A 22,982-nucleotide genomic window follows, 5' to 3' on the forward strand; every position below is an offset into this window, starting at 1 on the left:
CAATAAATTGTTGCATTTTAAATTACACAAATAGAAAATGGATGATGGGGGGAGAGCCCTGGGCTTTTATAAAATATCAGAGGCACTTTGACAGGAAACAGGATTATCTGAACAACTGAATATTTATGGAGAAATTATCTACTTAGTATAGAGAGATTTGAACTATTAATCAATGCATCATTCAGATACTGAGAACTCTACAGAAGGTTAAACATATAAATCAAGATGCACATGCATATCAATCATTATTTTAAGAACTCTATTTCAGTAGAGTAACAAGTATAAATGAAAATTTTATTTGTGGCTCAGATTCTGGTAGTGCCAGGATATAGCTAAGAACGAAATGAGAAGTATTTGTCTTAGTGTAATGTTTAAGTTTGTCACTATAGAAACAATGCATTGAGCCTTGGGCCATGATTTTGAGAACAAAGAGATGAGTTTTATTTACTGTTTGTACACTCATGTCTAGAGTGAGTTACTCTTCCAAGTTAAGAATGCACATTGTTCTTTGGTCCCCATACTTTTTTAACATCTTGCAATGTCCTTACACACATGTTCCTGTAATGATAGCCACTTCCTTTCACACTCACACATAGAAATCCAGTAAACACTCACTCCTTGGCAGCTGTGTTATAGTTTATACTCTGAGCTCTGAGCAAAAGAAGGAAAAAAATGAGAAAAAGTCTCATCCTGATTTCCAGCCAAGTAAATGTATCTCGGGAAGGAGAGGACACTTCTTATCTTGCCTAGTGCCTCTTCAAACCAATTAGAGATGGCTTGTGCATGAATGATAACAACAGGGTTATTTTCCATAAATAATCCCAGTTTTAACTACAGTTACCAAGGAAGGGGAGTAAAGGTGTCTAATTCCATAATAGCAGCCAAGAGTGGACTATTGGCTTAAACTGCATGTGCCCCAGGTGGCCAGATCTAAACAAGGAGTGTCACTCTATTGTTGCTGAATAGAAACAATGAACCATTTACAGAGTTGGGCATTTATGTCATAAGCTCAGGTTCCCTCCCACAAGGAACAATTCCTCCTGATCCTTTATATTTAGACTCTCAGTGCTGGAGAGTTAGCGGTCAGGAAGGATTGGAACTCAAAAGGGGAGGAGGGAAAAGAAAAGGAGGAGAGAGAAAAGAAAAGGAAAAGGAAAGGAAAAAGAAAGAAAGAGAATAAAAGAAATAGGTAAAATTGCAGGCTGGAATGAAGGAACAGGTTTTGAATCAGGACAAACATTAGAAATAGAGGGCTGAAGAGCTATTTCCCGTTTCTTGGTTTTTATAAGATTCGAGCCTTTGTTGTTTGGACAACTCAATCCCATTTACATGGCCAAGGGATATATTTGGCTAGATGATTGCTATTTCAAACAAGAGAATGTATGATTTTTCATGAAAGAAAACCAAGTAGGATACTCAAACACATTCTCTCAGATTAAATAGATTTGGAGCCAAGCACCACAGCGTAGAACAATTATGTCAAATTCCAAAAAGTTCAATTAAAGAAATACCAAGACACATTCACACACAAATATACACTCTTACACAGGTTTTCACTGCCTTAGGGAGTATCAATTCATATTAAATGTTGGCATAAAGATAAACAGAAATGACCGCTCAATTGTTTTCTAAGTGCAATTATCCCTACCATTTTCAATGATTACTACAGTTTGACTGTTGGCAAAAGACAACTGAATTTCTCAGAGTTATCCTAAGTTGTTCTAATAATGCCTAATATTCAAATACCAAGATCACAAAATTACATTATGATGCTAAAATTTAAAGATACCCTCTAATTTATATAACACATTAACTATTTGATTTATTTTTATTTGTTAAGCCTGCAACTTGAAAGTAATGATTTCCAGAGAAATCTGGCTTCATAGTTGCCCAGCATTAGCAAATGTTTTCAGTAGGGAAAACCACTTAGAGGTTAATGAATTAGATTTCTCATATTTATCCGTGACGATTATGTGAGTAAATGGTATCAGTTATAATTCTTTTTGTCTCAAACTATAGAAAAAAATAAAGGTTTTAAAAAGAGAAAGTATATTGGCTGATGTAACTGGAAGGTCCACAGGGTATCATTAATTTCAGGCATGGTTGAATCCAGAAGTTCAAACAACATCAGAATCAAATTACCCTCTCTTGATCTTTCAGTTTTACCTTCATCTTCATTTGTTTCATTCACAAGAAGCCTCTCCCTTCATGGTGGCCCCGAATAGCTGCTACTGTCTACCCTTTCATCTCTGTTTTAACAAAGATTTTGCAATAAGCCCTGACGAGATGATGTACTATTTCTTGCACCAATTATTGTACTTTGCAGCTAGTGAAGCAGTGATTGGACAAGGCTGGGTCATAAGGCTATGAGTCAGGGGCAGCATCAGTGTGATGTGAGCATGAGGCAGAAAAATCGAGCTATAGTTTTCAGCTGAAGGTGGGAAGGTGCCGCAAGGGTAAATGCAAATGAAAACTTCATTAACCATCCAGTTCTACAAAGCAGCTTGTCTCTTTATAATCCCAAACCCTATTTTATTGGGCAAATATAGATGTTTTTAGAATTGTTTCATTTTGGGGGCCACCTTGGTGACACAAGGGGTTAAGATGCAGCACGATGAAGCTACCTGTAGCCATTGCAGTGCAAGTTCAAACCCCGGCCAGGGAGCTGACCCGCATGGTGCAGCAGACCTCTCCCGACACTACCTCTGCTCCCCTCAGCAGTGTATTTTCAGTAGATCTGCCTGTTCTGTTCCCCACTCTGTCTCTGGTGAATCCTCTCACCCCTGTACCTCTGGCCTGTACCCCAGCTCTTGTATGCATAAATAAATGCTTATGAAAGTGTTCCATTTTTATTAAATGATTAGCAAGAGCAAATGATTATAACAATTATTTTCTATTTTAACAGAAAACTCTTTCATCTACCAACTCAAATAACATCTACTGACTCCAAAATTGCTGCAGAAAAATTTTCACCTGTTCCAACACATATTCTCATGACTGTGAATGGGTAAAACAATCACAGCTGTAGACTAAGTCATATCATTATTTGAAATGGGTTTCTCACTGGGTCTTTTATGAGAATAGTTGCTTTGGTTATTTTTATTAATAAAAACTTGGTTAATTCTATTAATGAAATAATATGATCAAATGCATAGATACCAGAGGAACATCAATAAATATTTGCTTGCTTCAAATAATGACCTAATTCTAATTGTTTTCTAGAAAGAATAACTATGCTAATAAATGTAAAGAAGAGTGTTTTCAGACTAGGTTGTATTAAAATAAGTCCACTGTGGATGGTAAAATGGATAAGGAAGAAAAAAGTCAGCTAGTGAAGCATTTGTTGCCTAGCTACATAACTGTGTTGTGAAATGGTTGCTGTATCCTTTAGGGGTAAGAATGACAACCATCCCACAAGAGCATAGTTCTCCCTTAAACAGCATTTATTTTTATTATTCATGTTTTTCTTACTATTACTTACCTATGACATCCCAGTTCTTTTTAATGGATTTAGGATCCTTCAGTGTATTTGATAAATCAATAGAAGTACTTTACAGGGAAAACACTTTATACCTCTTACCATTTTGAAAGATGACGCATTATTCCTTAAGCAACACATTTACCTTCTTTTGTTTATTTGTTGCATTGGTTAAGAACTAATATGCCACTTTAATGAAGAAAGTTTTCTGTCTAAAATATGTCAGTTTTGACATTTCTGTTTACAAAGTTCAGTAAATCAGTTGTTTTTATGTGAAATACCAAAATAATAATAATAAATCTTTTTTAGCATTCCATTTTTCAGCATGAAAACCGTTAGCTGGTTGTCTGCAAAAACCAGGGAATGAAGAAGAGCCTTGAAATTCCATTACTTCCTTATGGAAACTGCCGAATCACAAATTCAATATTTTTCAGACACAGGAACACAGGTTTTCAGATTTTTTTTCCTGGTGGTGTTACATCTTATTGCAATTCAGACAAGACAGACCAACCCACAAAAAGAATTCACAGAATGAATTATGTACTGGCTGCCATGGTGAAGTCAGAAAAGCAGAGTAAAAATACTATCTAATTTACTGATACCAAAAAAAACACAGAAGACAAAAAAATGTATGCAGGTGATTTTGTAAAAAGTAACAATGTGTTCTAATTTTTAAAGTTTAATTGAAATAACTTTCAATTTTACAATAACAATACATGCACCAGCCCCTATTAGGAAACTATGAGGGACCCAAGAATCTCATTAGCATGCAAAAGACAATCTTACCTTGCTAAAAACCATAAAGATTTTAGGATCTATATGCCAAGAACCAGGGACAAATGGTCATTTCATTGTCTTTGCAGCCCAGTAATATGAACTAGAATGAGAAATACATTTATAAATAAACTAAACTGATATTTTTGTACAGGATTTAATTCTATATGTGGTGAATGAGTGACTAGCTTCAAATAACTGTATGAATGGAGGTTCATTTCACATTAATTAATTCTGAAATTCTTGAAAAACAGAAAACATGTAAACCTAAATTTTGGGAAACAGTAATTAAGTATCTTAGTGTTCAGTATTTGAATGTGTTTACCTGATAATTTTTTAATATTATCAGAAGCTACAGGGAAGAAAATACATTAAAATATCAAGAATACCTTTTTTTCTACACTGTTGGGAGAGTAGACTAGTCCAATCCATATGGAAAAGAGTATGGTTGTTTCTCAAAATATTCAAAATGGAAAAACCATATGATCCAGCAATCCCACTCTAGGTATATGAGCAGACCTATGTTCACTCAGCAGTGTTACAATAGTCACCGTATGGAAACAACCCAAGTTCCCAAGGACAAAATGAGTAGATATAAAAGATGTGGTATATATACATAATGGACTTCTTAACCATAATAGAGATGCTATCTTGCCATTTGCAACACATGAATGGAATTGAAGAGGATATGCTCAGTGAAATAAATCATAAGGAGAAAAACAAATATAGGATTGAAATCATGGGTTTAATATAAAGAAACAAAACCAAGGAACAGACTAAACTAAACCGAAGCAAACCCTAGAAATCTGACTACAGAACGGAGGCTACTAGAGGGGGGTCTAGGCTGGGGGATGAAAAAGGGAGTAGAGTCCCAATGCCCAATGTTGGTAATAAGTGGATGGATACTTTGGAGTAGGCAATGGTGTGGTGACATATATCTGAAGAGATGTAATCCTATACCCAAAAATCATACATAGTGTTGTAAACCACCCACCTTAAAAAAAATTAGTACAATCAGAAAAACACTAAAAAAAACTAATTAAAAAAACACAATAGAACGATTACTTCCAATGGACAGTTTTAAGAAGTAAAAATAAAAAAATAAATAAATAAATAAATAAATAAACAAACAACAACAACAAAAAAAACTATGCTTATGATTTTATTTAAGACTATTCTGGCTTTCTAAAAGCACAATTTAACCTCACAAGTGAACACAAAATAGGTCACATAATCACACACTAAGTTTTGAGTACATGCAGTTGGGCCTACTACCTCTAATTCCTTCCCTTTCTACAGGGAAGTTGATGGCTTGTGAAGTGCTTGCTACAGAACTCGCCCTCTCACCCCACTGGCCTGCATATGAAAATGCAATGAACTCACTCTCCTCCCACTTCCCCAAAGAACTAAGAAAACAAGACTACCTTGGGTTTCAAGAACACACCTTACTTTCTGGACCATTTTCCTGTTTCTCAAGATGCTGAAATTCCCAGACCAAGTAACCCTAAAACTGTGTCTCCACCAGTGTATGGTCTGATCTCCCCAGAGTCACCCAGCATTGGGTATGTGTTCCTGAGGGGTAGTCAGGGAGTAGAATGCTGATTGTAGCTTATACTTGCAGACTGGATTGTCCATATGTGACTGCAAGGGATGGGGAAACTATAGAGAGAACTAATGTTGGAGGTCATTTAGGGCACAGAAATAGGGGGAGCTCTGGAGAGAACCAAGTTCCAATGAGGAACACCGAAGGAACCTGCAAGCCCTAGATTCTAAAATGGCTTCAAATGTCATTAAGAAAACACATTTTCTTAGGCCTCCCCAGTGATACAGAGGTTAAAGATATGGCACTATCAAGCTATCAGCAGCCACTTCAGCATAGGTTCAATCCCTGGCCAGGGGAGCTGACCTACATGGCACAGCAGACCTCTGCTGTCTTTCCCACTGCTCCCCTCAGCAGTGTATTTCAGTGGATCTGCCTGTTCTGTTCTCCACTCTGTCTCTGGTGAATCCTCTCACCCCCTGCATCTCTGGCCTACACCCAGTTCTTGTATGCATAAATAAATCTTTTTTTAAAAAAGGAACATTTTCCTAAGTAGGAAATGTTTTTTTTTTTTTTAATTTACTGCATGATTTATTGATATAACTTCTAAATATGTAGGTCTATAGTACTTTGGCAATAATTTATCCTCTTGCCCTAGTCCTTCAACTGTTAGAGGTGATTCTGTTTGTTACCCACAATATTTTCATCATTCAGCCTAAAAAGGTTATGGAAATAAATGCAAGTCAGCCTTTGGAATGTGCAGTGTTCAAGAGGGACCAACTTTGAGGACTCAGAGAGATTTACTTTCCTTTCTGGAAGCCAAGGGAGAGCTTACACGACAGAGATAATTGGCATTTTACTACCCACTTTGATATTTGTTTAGGTTTACATTTGAATTTTTACTAGAGGAAAATAAATCAAGAACAGATTTGATAAGGATGTTTGCCTTTTTCTCCTTTTCAATCTTCACTTTCCCATTTGTTTGTTCCTGGAAAGGAGACCCTGGAAAAGTCACAGAATGGCAGATAGTGATTGTCTTCTCAACTCAGGAGCTGAGCCCTAGCAAGTACATATGGGTGCTGGAAAGGTAGTCGCCTCGATAAGGTATGGGGAGTTAAAGGGAAAAGACTAAGTCTTAAATACTAGAATGACATTGTAGGAGGGGTGATATATATGCAATATATACACACTGCCATTTACAAGAACAATCTGAAAGTAATTTGTTCAATTCAATGTATTGTATGACCTAGAAATTCTTCTCCTGTGTACACAAAAATACAAACATACAAACACATACATACACCACCACTGTCAAATAGGATGCATGTTACAATTGTGTTGAAGAAATGAAGACAATCTTGGTGGTTATCACTGAGTGAATTAATTCACTATAGAATATATACTGGGCAGTGCACCGCTTAGATATAATTACAGCCACATGGCTTGATCTAAAAGTCCTGGGTGAAAAATTTAATAAACAAATTGAATTATACAAGCTAAGCAAACTATGCAAATTAAGTGAATATTTTAAAAACGCAAGAAGATATAGAAGGTTAGTAAGTCAAATGCAATAACGTAGTTGAATAATGAGTATGGAGACAAAAATGATTGGAGAAAAGAGAGAAAACAAAATCAATCATTCCATCAATCTATCAAGGGAACCACCTTAAATGAACCCATGTTAATGGTGCACAATAATTAGGCACATGATTAATGCAATTATGTATACCTGAGGTTCAAAAACTAAGAAGCAATAAACATTTTTAAAATTAAGTATTCCTATATTAAAAAAGAAAAGGCATTTCTAAGTTCAATTTGAAAGAAAAACAAAAGTTAAACTACAAGCACCAAAACCTGCAGGAAAAAAAAAAATGTGTCTAGCACATATAAAAGATTTTATGCCTAGAGACTTAAAGAGCTCAAACAAATTAATAAAATGTGTAAAAGTATAATCAAATAATTCAATATAAAAATGGGATGTTAAATAGCATATGTAAGTATATTTAACATCAGTAGTAATCACAAAAATGAACTTCAAATCTTGGCTAAAAAACTATTTTGCATATCAAACTGCATTTTATTTATTCATTATTCTGTATGAATACTCGGCCACTGAAGGTGATGAAGATTGTACACACTGCCGAGACCAGTACCTGTTTGCAGAGACTTCTTCAGGGATGCTTGGAAAGGGAAAGTGTTTACATATACAGAAAGTCCAATAATAGGAATTTATTCTAATAAAATAAAAATCCATACAAAGATCTACAATGTTGTCCCTAGAAATATTCTAATGGTACACTGCTAAAAAATAACCCAAATACCCAGGGAATAAAAGAATTAATTAAAAATATGGTATACCCTTTTGACTAAATACTATGCAAACATGAACTACGATCCTTTGAGAGAATGATTAATGTATAGGAACTATTATGCCTAATATTATGTGGACAAAAAGAAGATGCCAAAATTACTTGAATTATAACAAAACTATTCTAAAAGAAAATGATACATATGTTCCAAAATTTATTACATATTTAACATAATAATATATTGAATATATACATAACTTTATTACTTCATCTCTAAGGGAGGGGTTTTCTTTTGGTTCTTATTTATTTATTTATTTATTTATTTTTGATTTGCTAATGCTTCCCTTTATATTTGATATATATATATATATATATGTATGTATAGGAACATATATAAAGTGCTCATAAGAGTCTGTAATGGGGCTTCCCTGGAGGCACAGAGAGTTGGACACAGTGCTTTGAAGTTCTCTGCAGCCTCTGTAGCATGAGTTTGATCCCTGGCCAGCCAAGGAGCTACCCACATGGTGCAGCCGACCTCTCCTGTCTCTCCCGCTGCTCCCCTCAGCAGTGTACTTCAGTTGATCTGCCTGTTCTGTTCCCCACTCTGTCTCTGGTGAATCCTCTCACCCCCTGCACCTCTGGCCTGTACCCCAATTCTTGTATGCATAAATGGGTGAATCTTTAAGAAAAGTTTGTAACAATGAATGATGAAATAAACTATTTACAGTCAATGTTAATAAAATTATACATAGTATTGTAATTGTTACATATTAAATATTGTCAATATGCTGAACTTTACCATCCTTTAAACTATGACATGTACACTTTACAGGTAATACATCCTTCTTTCTAGATTTCTATAAAGTATCCCTTGATTGTGAGTTTGATTTATTTTATAAAAATAATAAAGTTCATAAAAGCATGAAAATGCTAAGCAAATTAGCTTGGAAGAAATAATAACTGTAACAATGTGATGATTTAAAATGTACAGAGTAATGTTTTATGTTAGGGATACAATTTTCCAGATTAGCAGCTAAGAGTCTATTCTTATCATTGACAACCAAAGCTTAGTGGCAGGTATAGAATGATGAGATTGATTTCAGAATATGTACTTGGGACTGTAACCAAAATGTAAAGGTCGCAGAAAGAAGCAAGTAAAATTGAATTATAGAAAAAATATCATTAATGTTTAAACAAAGACTCCTGACTCCTGTGCATTTATTCCCCATGACTAATTTTGGATTCTTATCAGCTTCAATCCACAAAATGCTATCAATCATTCTTCCTATAGCATCTCCAATACCCCACGTGCTCTCACACACCCATACATTACTTTGAACAATAACAAAAAAAAACAATGACATGATAAAAGCTTGAACAATAGAAAATGTTATGCAATCTGATATCAACTATAATACTCTAGCAGTTTTCATATTTCCTACGTGTGGAATTTTGTCCAAAAATAGTCTCAAATACATAGTTTGTGGTTCTGCTGCTAGGATTATAATTCTCTATTCTATTGGATAAATGACTTGACATTGAATGTCTCAGTTTTATCATGTGTTACATGGCTTTTTATGTCCATCTTAGCTCTGTGATCAGTCTGTGGTCTATTTCCTATCCTAATTGTTTGCAATCTGGTTCAGGTAATTTTCTCTTTCTATAGAACAAAAAGGAAAAAAAAAACAGCAAAGTATCATTTTGCAAGAAGGTATTTTTCCTTGCTCTAAAGCAAGACTGGAAAATATTCTTCACACATCATGGGCCACCTAAGGAGCTCAACTGCTAAGGAGAAGAATTGCTAATGTGGGCTTCCTTAGTCCCACGCCCCTGCAAATCCTGCTAATCCTGAGCTATCTTCAGTCTCTTGCCAACTTGTTTTATGAAGTTCATCTCCATCCTCACCACCATGCCAAGCTAGCCTTAAGCACAACTCCTTTTTTTGCAGGTAAATATCTCCTTATACTGTATACTACCTACCATTCCAGTATTTTTTTCATTAATTATTTGGGACCTCCTTCCTATGGATATGTTTTTCTGCCTTTGTGCTTGGTGCATGTTCCTATTTGCTTCCCATCTCTGTCCTTGTCCTGAGAATTATTTGACTTAAGACTAAGGGCATCCCAACCTCAGCAGGACAGTGACACTAGTACTAAATGCAAAGCATTTATTACAGGAGGGTCATTAACACCACAGTGGCCTGTCATTGGAAATGTTCTCCATCTGCGTTCAATGAGACTCATCCATGGTTTAGGTCCAGGAGTAATTAATAACCTCTTTTCCTATGTATTTTTTTTTAATTAGACACAGTGTAGTCTAATCTTAAAACCAGCCCTAAATCTTTCTGATAATAGGTACAAACCCCAAAACTTTAAACCATTTTCAAAATAAGGTAAACTATTTATCATTGTAGAGAAGTGCATACTTTACCTAAACAGTAAATTTAAAAAATGCTATTAAAGTTTAATTCTGCAATATTTCAATCCCATCTGTGGATTTCCGATGGCCAGTTATAAGGTATTAAATGTCAGAGGAGAAATTCAGTGCTACTTCCTTGAGAAGCAAATTTAACTAAAGGTGAAAAAGTTTTGAATGTGTGCACTTTTAAAAGGTTTTCCACTTGTATGTGCATATAAAAACAGCAGAATCATTCATTTTCATGTTTTATATAAAACAGAGGATTTCAAAGGAACTTTGTGTTTTCAGGGCAGCTTCAGGCTCTGTGCCCGGACTTCCCAGGGATATGCACATACATTGTCCGCTCCTTTAAGGAATACTTCAGAGGGAAAGTTGGAGAAGCAGTGATTTAGTTGAAAGAATAATAAACTTAGTGCAGGAGGAACTAAGAACAAATCTGGGCTTTGATATTGACTAGCTATGTCACTGAAACTCTTAAAACTGCAATTTCTCCTTCTGTAAAACGGGGGGCATAAAACAAACTTTATGGGTGGGGGAAATAATTCAGTAAGTGCATTGGAAAGAATTCACAAAACTATTGAGCACTATTTACATAAAAAGTTTTGTGTGACACAAGAATAAAAAATAACCTACCCAAGGCTTTTGTTGACCACATTTATGATTTAAATATTACGTTTGCTCGTTGGTTTTTGTACACATCTCTCGCTAGTCACAGTACTCTCTGCTACCTGACTGCCTCATGGGTCTCTCTCTCAAATTCCCTGACAGTTTCAATGTTCAGCCACGTTTTAGCAGCTGGCATATTTGTAGGTGTTATGTCTTATTTAAGTGACTAATACCCCTGAGCTATTCACAAAGCTGTTTCCTTTTTCCCCCCTAAAACCTCCTACATATAGGAATTTAGTGAAAGCTTCCTGAATAAGGAACTAATGAACAACTAATTTGAAATTATAATATAAGCATTTGCTTAAGTCTATGGTTTCAGGAATCAGGCTGATTATAAATCGCAACTCCATTATTTACTAGCTCTGTGCTTCTAGGCAGATAATTTACCTAGGATTCAAACTGCTTATCTAAAATAAGGGAATTACAGTCACATTATAGTTCTGTCAGTGTTAAATTGATTACATGTGGATAGTGAAAACTTGCATTTTGGTACAAGCTAATGTTGCCAAAAACATGGTAATTTCTATCAATAATAGTTGCCTAGTGCAGAAAAAGAAAGAGCATCCCCCTTGTTCAATGTTCTTGTCTGTAGGATCTGAGATTTCCCCCAATATCTAGAAATGATGACTTTATGGGGTTTTTTTTTTTAGGTCAGATTTTAACACATGCTCTCAGCAGCTCTTCCCTCCTTTCAATCATATTCTGTTTCTTTTAGTAGTTCAGGGATCCAGCCACTTAGTGGTTGTGGATCCTGATTCTTTCCTATCAGGTCTTCCACCACTTCCCTCTACTTGCACATGATTTAACACAATGTATTGCCATGAATAACTCCAGTGTGTTATGTGAATGGTCCTCAAAATATGCTATAAATTATTATTTTCATGTTTTATTTATTTCCATTTTAAGTAAGTTCGCTAGCCAAGAAAGTTTTTTAGTTCAGTTCAGTTTGAATAATTCTTTGTGTAAAGTAGATACTCAATATGTTATTGATTGCTTTAAAAATGTTTCCCATCACCTACACACATTACAATAAATGGGTATTTATTCAAACATAAAAAGGGAACTTCCTGACTTCAAGATCATTAGATTATAAAAAAAAAAAAGAGTTGATCCACTGAGGCAGATTTCTCTTCCTCCTAGGATGTCTTTAAAAGTGAGAGGCATTCAAATTATTTCAATAACTTAAGTGCTATTCTGATACATTGACAATAAATAAGCACGTCTTCAAGCCCCAGGATATAGCTTCACTTTTTTAATGGAACATTAGAAATTAAGAGGAAATTGAAAGTTTTCATATACAGAAAAAAGATATTAAAATATACTTCCTTTCATGTTACATTAGAGCCAAATACTTAATTCAAATCAATAACATAGTATATTCCCCATACAATTGCAAACGCCCCATTCTGACCCCAAACCCCCAAAAGTGTCTCTGGTTCATAGTTTTTTGTTGATTTTGATTTTCACTTTCTTATATTCATTTTCCTGGTCCCTTATAAGTTTTCTAGATTCCTGCTATGAGTGAGACATCCGGTATTTTCTTTTTCTTTTTGGCTTATTTCGCTGAGCATGATCCCTTCCAGCGCCATCCATGTTGCTGCAAATTGCATGTGTTTATCTTTTTTGAATGCTGAGTAATATTCCATGGTATAAATCAATAACATAGTTTAACTCCTATTCTGTTTCAGGTACCAGATCAAGGCTGAAATAGACAAATGACAAACTATGAACTTTTTCTCAAGAATGATTCTCACAGACTATTTGAGAAAACTGACACATATATAAATACCACCAAACAGCAAATGCATGCACAAGAGAGAAAGTCAGCAAAGAAGAATGACTGATTAGCTCTGAGGTAGATTTAGCAGACAACGGCAGTCCTTATATCGGATCTGAGTTTTTAAGAATTAATAGAACTATGTGAAATTGGAACATATGAAGCCTGCTACACAAATGGGAGATGCAATTTGATATATTTTAAGTTGCAAGAGATAAGGAAGAGTCAGATGAGAAGTCATGTGGTTCAGCCACAGATATGAAAAACAAAGCAGTAAGTAAAAATCTCTGAAAACAGGTTGGATTTAACCAGTGTTCTGACAAGCTTAACTAAATATACTGCGCTTAAATACAGTGCCATATAAAGAATCCAGCAAAGGTGATGTTTTCCTTACTTTTATGAAAGCGTAGTGGTCTAGCCTAACCACCTGATATTTCACTAATGCTATTTTTCTCAGTTTCCAATATCATAAATTTTATGTGAACGTTAGTGTCTCTTCCCAACTAAGGAAAAAGGGGGTGCTTTTAATTCCTACAGACATTTTTTTTTCCTAGTTGTCTATAAAAATCTGCCACCACGACCTGTGACCCTGGGTTTACAGTTCAAAGAATCAGATCGTAAGAGTTTTTCCTAAATTTGTTCTAATCAAAAGAAAGCCACCTGGAGTTAATCATGTGCTATGGCATCGTGAAGCTGATTAAGGATGATCTGCTTCAGTAAAAAAGCTCTCAGAAGAACAATTGCAGAAGTTGCAGCCGGCAAGGACAGAAGGGATTCTGTTAAAATATTCTTTTGCTTTATCTATTTTATAAAATGCCCATCTTTGTAAAATAGTCAGCAAATGTTAACATGACAATACAACATAACCCAATAAAAGGAGATTTTTCGCTTTCAGAACAAGGCTGCAAAATCCTAAGCCGACTAGGAACATTCAGTTTTGTCAGTATCTTTCTCAGTGGCTAATGCTGCATCCTTTCCTTTCCTGGACTCTCTCCATCCCTTCCCAGTATATTGCTCTTCCCAGTTGGTTTTCTCCTAATCAGTAAACTCAGTAGCTTTTCTATGTTTTTCTTTCAAGTCAGCTCATGAAGTCATTGAAGGCTGCTGCCCTTATCCAGAAACCTTCCTCCCTTTTCTCACAGTCTGCACAGCCATCTTCTTAATTTTTTAACTGTTCTGAACAGACTCAGGCTCAATCATTGGATTCCCTTTCTCTTCTGGTTTCCTAATTATAATTATTTCTTTAACTCCTATACTTTAGGTATTTCCCTGCTCCTTCAAATCTTCTCCACCCAACCCTAGCTTTTACTCCCTGAATAGTAATTCTGGTTTTCATCATAAGCTCTCCCTCTCATAACAGAGAAGTTACCTACCATACACTTTCAGCAACACAAGGGCATCAAAGAGGAAATATCCTGCAACAGAATATAAATTCACCTTCTCTTGTATCCAAATAGGCTTCTTGTCTTGGAAATCCCTCTGCCTACTAAAAGAATTTCACCCACACAGCTCAAAATCTCAGTGAGCAGTTTTTCTTCCATGCTCTTTCCTGCAAAATCTAGACTTACGACTTTAATACTGATTTTTCAAAAGCAGTATCTCTTCACAATCATTGTTCCTCAGAATCATGGTAGCTGCTTTCCTTGCTTGGACAGTCTTAATAAAAACAGCTCAACAACTGGTCTTTCTGCACCAGTCTCTGTCTCCTTTAAACCAACATACATTGAGCTGGTATTTTGATATTTTTTGGACAAATGGAATGAATCTCGGCGTCTTCGATAGATTTCACAGGTCTTTAATGCCGTAACAGGACTGGATACACAAGCAGACCAGCAGGCAGGGAGACAGGGAGGCAGAGAGACAGGGAGGCTGAGAGACAGGGTGATCTGTAGGCTGGGAGGAAGGGAGGCTGGGATACAGGGATACAGGGATACAGGGAGGCAGGGAGGCCAGGAGGCAGGGAGGCTGGGAGGCAGGGAGGTTGGGAGGTTGGGAGGCCGGGATACAGGGAGGCTGGGATACAGGGAGGCTGGGAGGCCAGGAGGCAGGGAGGCTGGGAGGCTGGGAGGCAGGGAGGTAGGCAGCAAGTCTCCCGGGCCCCTGAACTCAGTGCTCTCTGGTTTCTCCCCCTTTTCTCTTTCAATCTTTTTGGCCCACGTGTCTACATTATAGGTACATGCAGCCGTACTCTCTGGCTTCTTGGCCAGCGTGTCTGTAATCACCCCTGTGCTCGCTCTCCCAAGTGCCTTTTGCACTAACATGATAAAACAGGTAGGTTGTGAAACCTGGCAGAAAGCAAGGCACGGGTGGTGGCCATAGAGGCTCGTGGTGGAGAGCCCAAAAAGCCTGAGTAGCCCATGTTCCTCACACATTAGAGTAGAATTAAAGGGATTCTCATAGGTGTTTGGGAGTATTCCCTCTTTTTTCTAATTTTAGGAAGATTTTGCAAAAAAAAAAATGATATGCATTGCATTATATAAATTTCAGGTGTTCATCGCTGAAAATCAACACCCATGTATACATTGAGTTTACTGCTAGAAATCTGTCTATCATTCCATTCCTAATAAAAAACAAATTTAGAGCAAATGAGGAATAGAAAGGAACTTTCTCAACCAGCTTATACGAAAGATCGAATATTTTCTGCCTAATTTCAGTAACGAAACAGAAATGTCTACTCTTACTGCTTCCATTTGCACTGTACTGGAGGCTCTAGACAATGCAATCAGGCAAGAAAGAAATAAGAAGCCATTATAAGAAATAACAATTATAAGAAATAACAAGCAATTATATTAGAAAGGGAAAAAACCTAAATTCACCCTTCAACACACCTTTGTTCCCCTTTCCACGATTTACTCACCCCTCCATTCATTCCAGTAATCAGCAATTGGTCTTACAGGGGAAAACTTTGTTCTTGTTTGATTTAGTTCATCTATTTGTTTGTTCCTTCTATATGCCTCATATACATGAAATCATATGATGTTTGTGTTTTTCTGTCTGGCTTAAATATAATTCCCACTCTGGATAATTACCAGAAAAATAAAAACATATTAATTTGAAGATACATATGTAAACCTCATGTTTATAGCATCATGACTTTTCTGACAACCCCATGTTATGGTTACCATATAGGAACAGTAGGGACATATAGGTAACCCCATAATGGTTACCTATAGGAACATATAGGTAACCCCATAATGGTTACCATATAGGAATCTTTTTACTCATATAGGAATCTCTGAGGTAGGGTCAAAACTCTCTATGATCACATCATGACAGTATGTTTTCTAAAGTATATTTCAATTATGAGACCTAAAAATTATATATTTTAAGATTATAAAATGGTGGATTTGAATAAATTTAAAGGAACTTTTATTCAGCTCTTTATCAAAGTTACTAATAAAATATTTATTACTCTATGAGATAAATCTCTAAATTTGATATATTGATTACCTCTTTTTGCTGAAACCATTTTTTTCCAACATTCAGGATACAAATATTTAGTTTTATTTATCTTAGCTTTGTAGTGTACCAATAAAAATTTTCTCTAGACATTATGATATTTCTTGAGTAGAGACAGAAAAGAAAGACAGAGATATTTGTATACAGAATTCTATGTATGTTTGTGTCCATGAGTTCAATGATTTTACTTTTAAAAAAAGGTTTTCTTAACTCTTGTTATTAGAGAAGTATTTGCTCAGTTGAGCACACACATAAAAATAACAAACAATGCTGCCAATCAATATATATATATTGGTATCATTCATCTCAAAGATATGGGACAATAAAAGTGGTGATTATATCATTTTAAAGCATATATACATTTTTCTATTATGTAAATCATGATTCTATAATTTAAAAAGTTTTTTATTTGCAGAAATAATTTATGCATGCATGCATTTATTTATGAAAGATAAATAAAATTTGCACAGTATTATTTTCTTCAAGTTTTTAAAGCATGCCTTCTTAAAATTTTTATTTTTTTCTTGTTTAGGAATCAAATTATTCTCTAAAATATACAACTTACCATGAAATCTTACTGAAAAATCTCAACTATTTGTTGATTGGGACAGCCATATCTCAAACTATACCAAAAAATATTGCTTAATTGCCATTTTCAAAAACTGGAGAGTGGATATCGATCGTGAACATTATATACATGAAGGTAATTGCTATGCTGAAATATAATGAAACCCTCATTATGCCCACAATCAGCTACCAAAAATAAAATCACTTGCAGGATGATGCAGGTGTTTGCTATGCATTATAGAAATAGAATTTGACAGACTTTTAAAATAGTTTTTCATCTATAAAAAATAAGTCTTCTTTCTAGTTGTGACCACCAAACTGAGCAATATTATTTACGCAAGAATCTTTCTCTCTTATCCCTGAGAAACCTTTTCTCACCCTTTCTCATCATTGGGGAGAAAGAGGGTGGTGAAACTCTTGTAGAACCATGGGTTCCACCAACTATTAAAGCAAAACCTACATTTATAAACAAACTTCAGATTTAAGGAACCTGAGATCAAGTGTCTTCCAGTTCTGTGTGATGGGCTTAAGACTTCTTATACGTCTTGCTTCTCATAATTTTTAAAAGCTAAATTTTAAAACATGAAAATGGTGTCAGTGCTCCTTATACTTTACCTGTCAACTGTTAACATTTGGGAGCATTTTGCTTAACATTTCTAGGAAAATAGCTTTGTCTTAAAAAAAAAAAAAAACTAATTGGGAGTATTAGACAATTATATTGCTTTAGTAATAGGAAATATTAATTTTCACCAAAATATTTACTTTCCTTAACAAATGCCCAAGTGTTACTTTCAAGTTGTCAGATTTCCAATATGTCATAATTGTTTTTTTACATTTAGGCCTAAATACTTAAATAAAAAAGTTGACAAGGCACAGTTCAAAAGAAATTGGCATTTAAAAATAATACACAATGTTAAGAATTGCATTTTTGCTCTTGCAGCTTCTTCGCTGAACAATTTTTTTATGGCTCTTGAACTTGTGGACGATACTTTCATAGATCTTGCAGCCCCAGAACTGTCAAACATGTCATCCCAACCGAATGAAGAATGTCTTCAGTTAGTTGATAGAATACTGTGTGTTTACATTTTTTGATGCCATAAGAGTCTGCCTGAGGGGTCTCCCTAGTGGCACAAGAGGTTAAGAAGCAGCACCATGAAGCTCTCTGCAGCCACTGCAGCAAGAGTTCAATCCCCAGCCAGGGAGCTACCCATATGGCGCAGCAGACCTCTCCTGTCTAGCTCGCTGCTCCCCTCAGCAGTGTATTTCAATCAGTCTGCCTGTTCTGCTCCCCACTATGTCTCTGGTGAATCCTCTCACCCCCCCACATCTCTGGCCTGGACCTCAGCTCTTGTTGCATAAATAAATAATTCTTTAAAAAAAAAAAAAGAGTCTGCCTGAAAATGAACAACTGCACTGTAGGTAATTCATTCGTGAATACCTTTTTCTTATTTCAGTGAATCAATGACTGGCTTATATATATTGTACAAAACATATTTTAGAAACTTTTATACTGGGCTACAAAATTAAATTCCTTTACTGTTTTCAATTCCCCAGAGAAAATAGGGAAGCTGTGTGCCAAACAAATCCAGTTTGCTTTCAGAGTGTCAAATATACATCTGTCTAGCTATTTACATACCTTTGTTTTATTCTGAGTTTCTCAATAGTAACAACAAACACACATTGACTGGAGTTACAGTACATTAGTCTTGAAACTGCAAGAAAATTTAGTAAGGGACTTTATATTGTTATGTAGTTTAAGGAAGAGAAAGAATTACATTTACTACTATTTAAAGTTAAAATATACAACTCTGGCATGATTGCACATCTGTTAACTATAAGGGAAACGATAAATGTGCTGGTATTCTGGCCTTTAAATTGTTACTGTAACCTTCCAAAAACATCAAGTACATTTACTGATATGGGCTAGTTTAACTATATTGGGTTATTAGAAAGGATATAACAGAGGAGCAAAATAACTTTTAAAAAATATGATGGTATCTAATTTATATTCTTCCATGTATGGACACTCCACAAAACTTAAGAAATACACTTATTAGCTAATTACTTACTACTATTTTTGGTAATTTATTAAGTTTGTGACCCCTGTTAGATACAAGCAGAGAAGTTGAAGATTTGTTAGATATATGAGTCTGGAATTCAGGGAAGAATTGAGAACTAAAGTACAGATTTAAAACTTGTCTGCCTATCTCAAGCTAAAAGAATTGGTGAGTAAACAGAAATGAGTGTTGAGACAGAACCAGTCCAAGGACTGAATTCTGGGGCACTCCAGTATCTAGACAATACGTAAAGGAAAAGAAAGGCAAAAAAAATGTGTGGCCCATAAGCCAAGTGAAGTTAGTAATTCAATAGGATTGTGTCATCAATTGCACACATGTTCTAGTTGGTCATATAAGACAGGGTCCTAGGATTAACTTTTGACAGAGATGATATTACTGACTTCTACATGAGTAATTTCTGCATGTGGGAATTACTTCCTGCAAGGAGTGAGCTTGATGGTCAATGTAAAGAAAGGAGGTGGGAATAATTCTTATAGGAAATTCTTTCAAGGGATTATTTATATGAAGACAAAAAGAAAAGATTTATTGGTAAAAGGGAGAAGTGAACTAAATAATATTTTATTCACTCACAAATAATGGTATAATGCTGTGCTATCATAAAAGGAGTAGGCAATGTGTTTTTTTAATTAAAAAGATTATTAAAGGATTATTTAAAAAGATTCAATAAAATGATTTTTTAAGATTTATTTACTATGCATACAAGAAGTGGGGTGCAGGTAGGAGGTGTGGGGGGTGAAAGGATTCACCAGAGACAGAGTGGGGAGCAGAACAGAAAGATCTACTGAAATACACTGCTGAGGGGAGCAGCGGGTGAGAAAGGAGAGGTCTGCTGCGTGATATGAGGCAGCTCCCTGGCCTGAGATCAGCCTCTTGCTGCAGCATCTGTAAAAAGCTCCAGTGCTGTGCTTAACCCCTTGCACTACAAGTGAGACCCAGAATGGATTTGTTATTTAGATATTATAAGACTGAAAGATCAAAAATAAAATCCCAATGCACCATAGATATTATCCACTATATAAATCAGATGCCACCTACAGAAGTGATTTTAGTCTTGTATTAGTAACTAGCAAGAAATTGCTAGCTGCAAAACTGAGTCAATGATTAAGATGCCACCATGGACACAAGAGAAGAGGTGGCATTACCAGAATCTAGGTGTTCAGAGGATCTCATACCTCTGAGAGCAGCACATATATGTTTATCAAAAGAGGAAGAGACATCTGGCTGGTATTAAAATATGCCAGAAAATAGAGTCATAGATATTTTCTGTTACCAAAGTGAAAGAGACAAGATGTAGAAATAAATACCCCTCTCTCCTTCTGTATTCCCACTGCTAACGTGATGAGTGTAATTTTCAGAACCCAGTTCCACAACCACAGAGAAGCGAGAGATGGGTGAGTTTGATATTGAAGTCCTAAAGATGAAAAAACAACGCAGCATGTACCCTGAGGAATTCGGAGATAAATATCCTCCATCCATGGTGTGGATGAAGAGAGGAGACAGATGTTTTCCTGCATGGAGTAGCAATAATAAATGCGTTCTTTACAAGTGGACACTGAGAAAATGAAAATGTCTTTCCTATTGGTTTTACATTTCCGAGTTCCATCTATTGAGACCCAGCTGAATTCCTGCTGTTGTATTTTATAAGGCTTTTTATGTCCTTACAATTAAGTTCTCTGCTTTAGTTTACCAACTAAAGCACTCAGCAAAATATCTGGCACGTATGAAAAGTCCGAACAGCATTTGCTTGAAAGGAAATTGGATGTTGTTTTCTGAAACTTGCTCTGAATGGTTGTTGCAGTATTCTCTATACCCATGCTGTCCAATAGGGCAAGAACTAACTATCACTGGCAGCTGAGTATTTGAAATGTTGGGAATTTATGTACCAGATTTTTTTTTATTTTATTTGTATTCAATTAAGTGAAATCTAATTTTTAAAAGTGATACTACAGTCAGTTGTTGGAAAACTTTAAAGCATGTTTGGAACAAGAAGAGATGTAAATCTGCCTCTTCAATTGAAAATTTCAAGAAATTTAAATAAATCAAATATTTTCATGCAATATTCAAATAGACATGTATGTATGGAAATAATGAAAAATATCTTATTAAATTTTTATATTGATTCCATGTTGAAATAATATACTTTTGAATATATTAAAGCAAACAAAATATACTACTAACTTAATTTCACCTATTTATTTTTTACTTTGAACATGACCACTGAAAAGATTAAAATCATATATATGGATCACACTTCTATTTGACAAGCTTCTCTAGACAGACTCTGGCTTCTGAAAGTATATTCTATGGACTCACAGTTTAATTATCATCTAGAGGCATAATCTGAGGCCCCTTCCAGATAAACTGAATTGGAATCTGAATTTGATTTTTAACAAGCTCTCCAGGTGATTTGTATGAATATATAGTTTGAGGAAAACTGTTTCAAACTACTTTCATATTCATCAAATTCTCTAGCGCAAAGATCAATGCAGTCTCTACTGCCTGTCTCCAAACATGATTTGATAATGAAAATTAGGGCTGAAACTCTCTCGAAAGTTTGGTAAACAGGGAAATACATGGACATTGTATTGAATGATATGCCCTATCTACCAGCCCGTTAGCATTAACGATATTGTTGTTATTTTGTTATTGCTGCAGCAGTCTAATACCATGTATCTTCCAGCTGAACTCAATAAGCTGTGTGGGCCCTCAGTATCATGTGATGCCATTTCACTCTCCATTTGTCCTTTGTCTCAGTGAAGCTCAGTATCTCAGAAAAACTTACTGAAAATTTCTCTTTGATCTTTGTCAGTTTCACATTTTTTCTTCATAATCAAAACTCTAATCCTTCCTTACCTCCTTTTCTTTCATCAAATTACTTTCCACACATTATTTCTAAAGTTAAATCATGTATTGATTGCTACATTCCTTTATCAGAACTTTACCATGTGTTTTGTTTTTTTGTTTTTTTTTTTTTTTTTTTAAATTGAACAAAACGTCCATTTATTATTTAATTTCCTTCAAGTGTAAATAGGTATAGTTTTCTTCTTACTTGGAGATAAACCTCCAGAGGGCAGGTGAACTTAAAAAAAGCAGTGGTTTGATTTACTATAAAAGTGAATATATCTAATACAGTATTAAAAATTGGCAAGCCAAGACCTGTTAGTGGTGTAGTAGCAGTAGATCTTCTTTTTTTTTTTTTTTTTTTTTTTTTTTTTTAAATATTAAATTTTATTTTTATATTCCCCCATACAATTGCAAACACCCCATTCTGACCCCAATCCTTCCCCTCCCGCCCCCCACCCCCCAAAAAGTGTCTCTGGTTCATAGTTTTTTGTTAATTTTGATTTTCACTTTCTTATATTCATTTTCCTGGTCCCTTATTTAAGTTTTCTAGATTCCTGCTATGAGTGAGACCATCCGGTATTTTTCTTTTTCTTTTTGGCTTATTTCGCTGAGCATGATCCCTTCCAGTGCCATCCATGTTGCTGCAAATTGCATGTGTTTATCTTTTTTGAATGCTGAGTAATATTCCATGGTATATATGTACCACATCTTCTTGATCCAGTCATCTATTTTTGGGCATTTGGGTTGTTTCCAAAGCTTAGCTATTGTAAACAGTGCTGCTATAAACATAGGAGTGCAGGTGCCCTTTGGAATTGATGTTTCTGTGTCCTTTGGGTAAATACCTAGGAGTGGAATTGCTGGATCATATGGAAGCTCTATGTTTAGTAGGTCCAGAAATCTCCACACAGCTCTCCATAGTGGTTGGACCAGTTTGCACTCCCACCAACAGTGCACAAGAGTTCCTTTTTCTCCACATCCTCGCCAACATTTGTTGTTGCTAGTTTTTTTAATATGTGCCATTCTCACTGGTGTGAGATGGTATCTCATGTTTTACCATGTGTTTTGAATAGCC

The sequence above is a fragment of the Talpa occidentalis genome, unplaced genomic scaffold, assembly GCF_014898055.3.
Source record: "Talpa occidentalis isolate TD23 unplaced genomic scaffold, MPIMG_talOcc4v2.1 talOcc4.4, whole genome shotgun sequence".
Taxonomy (NCBI): domain Eukaryota; kingdom Metazoa; phylum Chordata; class Mammalia; order Eulipotyphla; family Talpidae; genus Talpa; species Talpa occidentalis.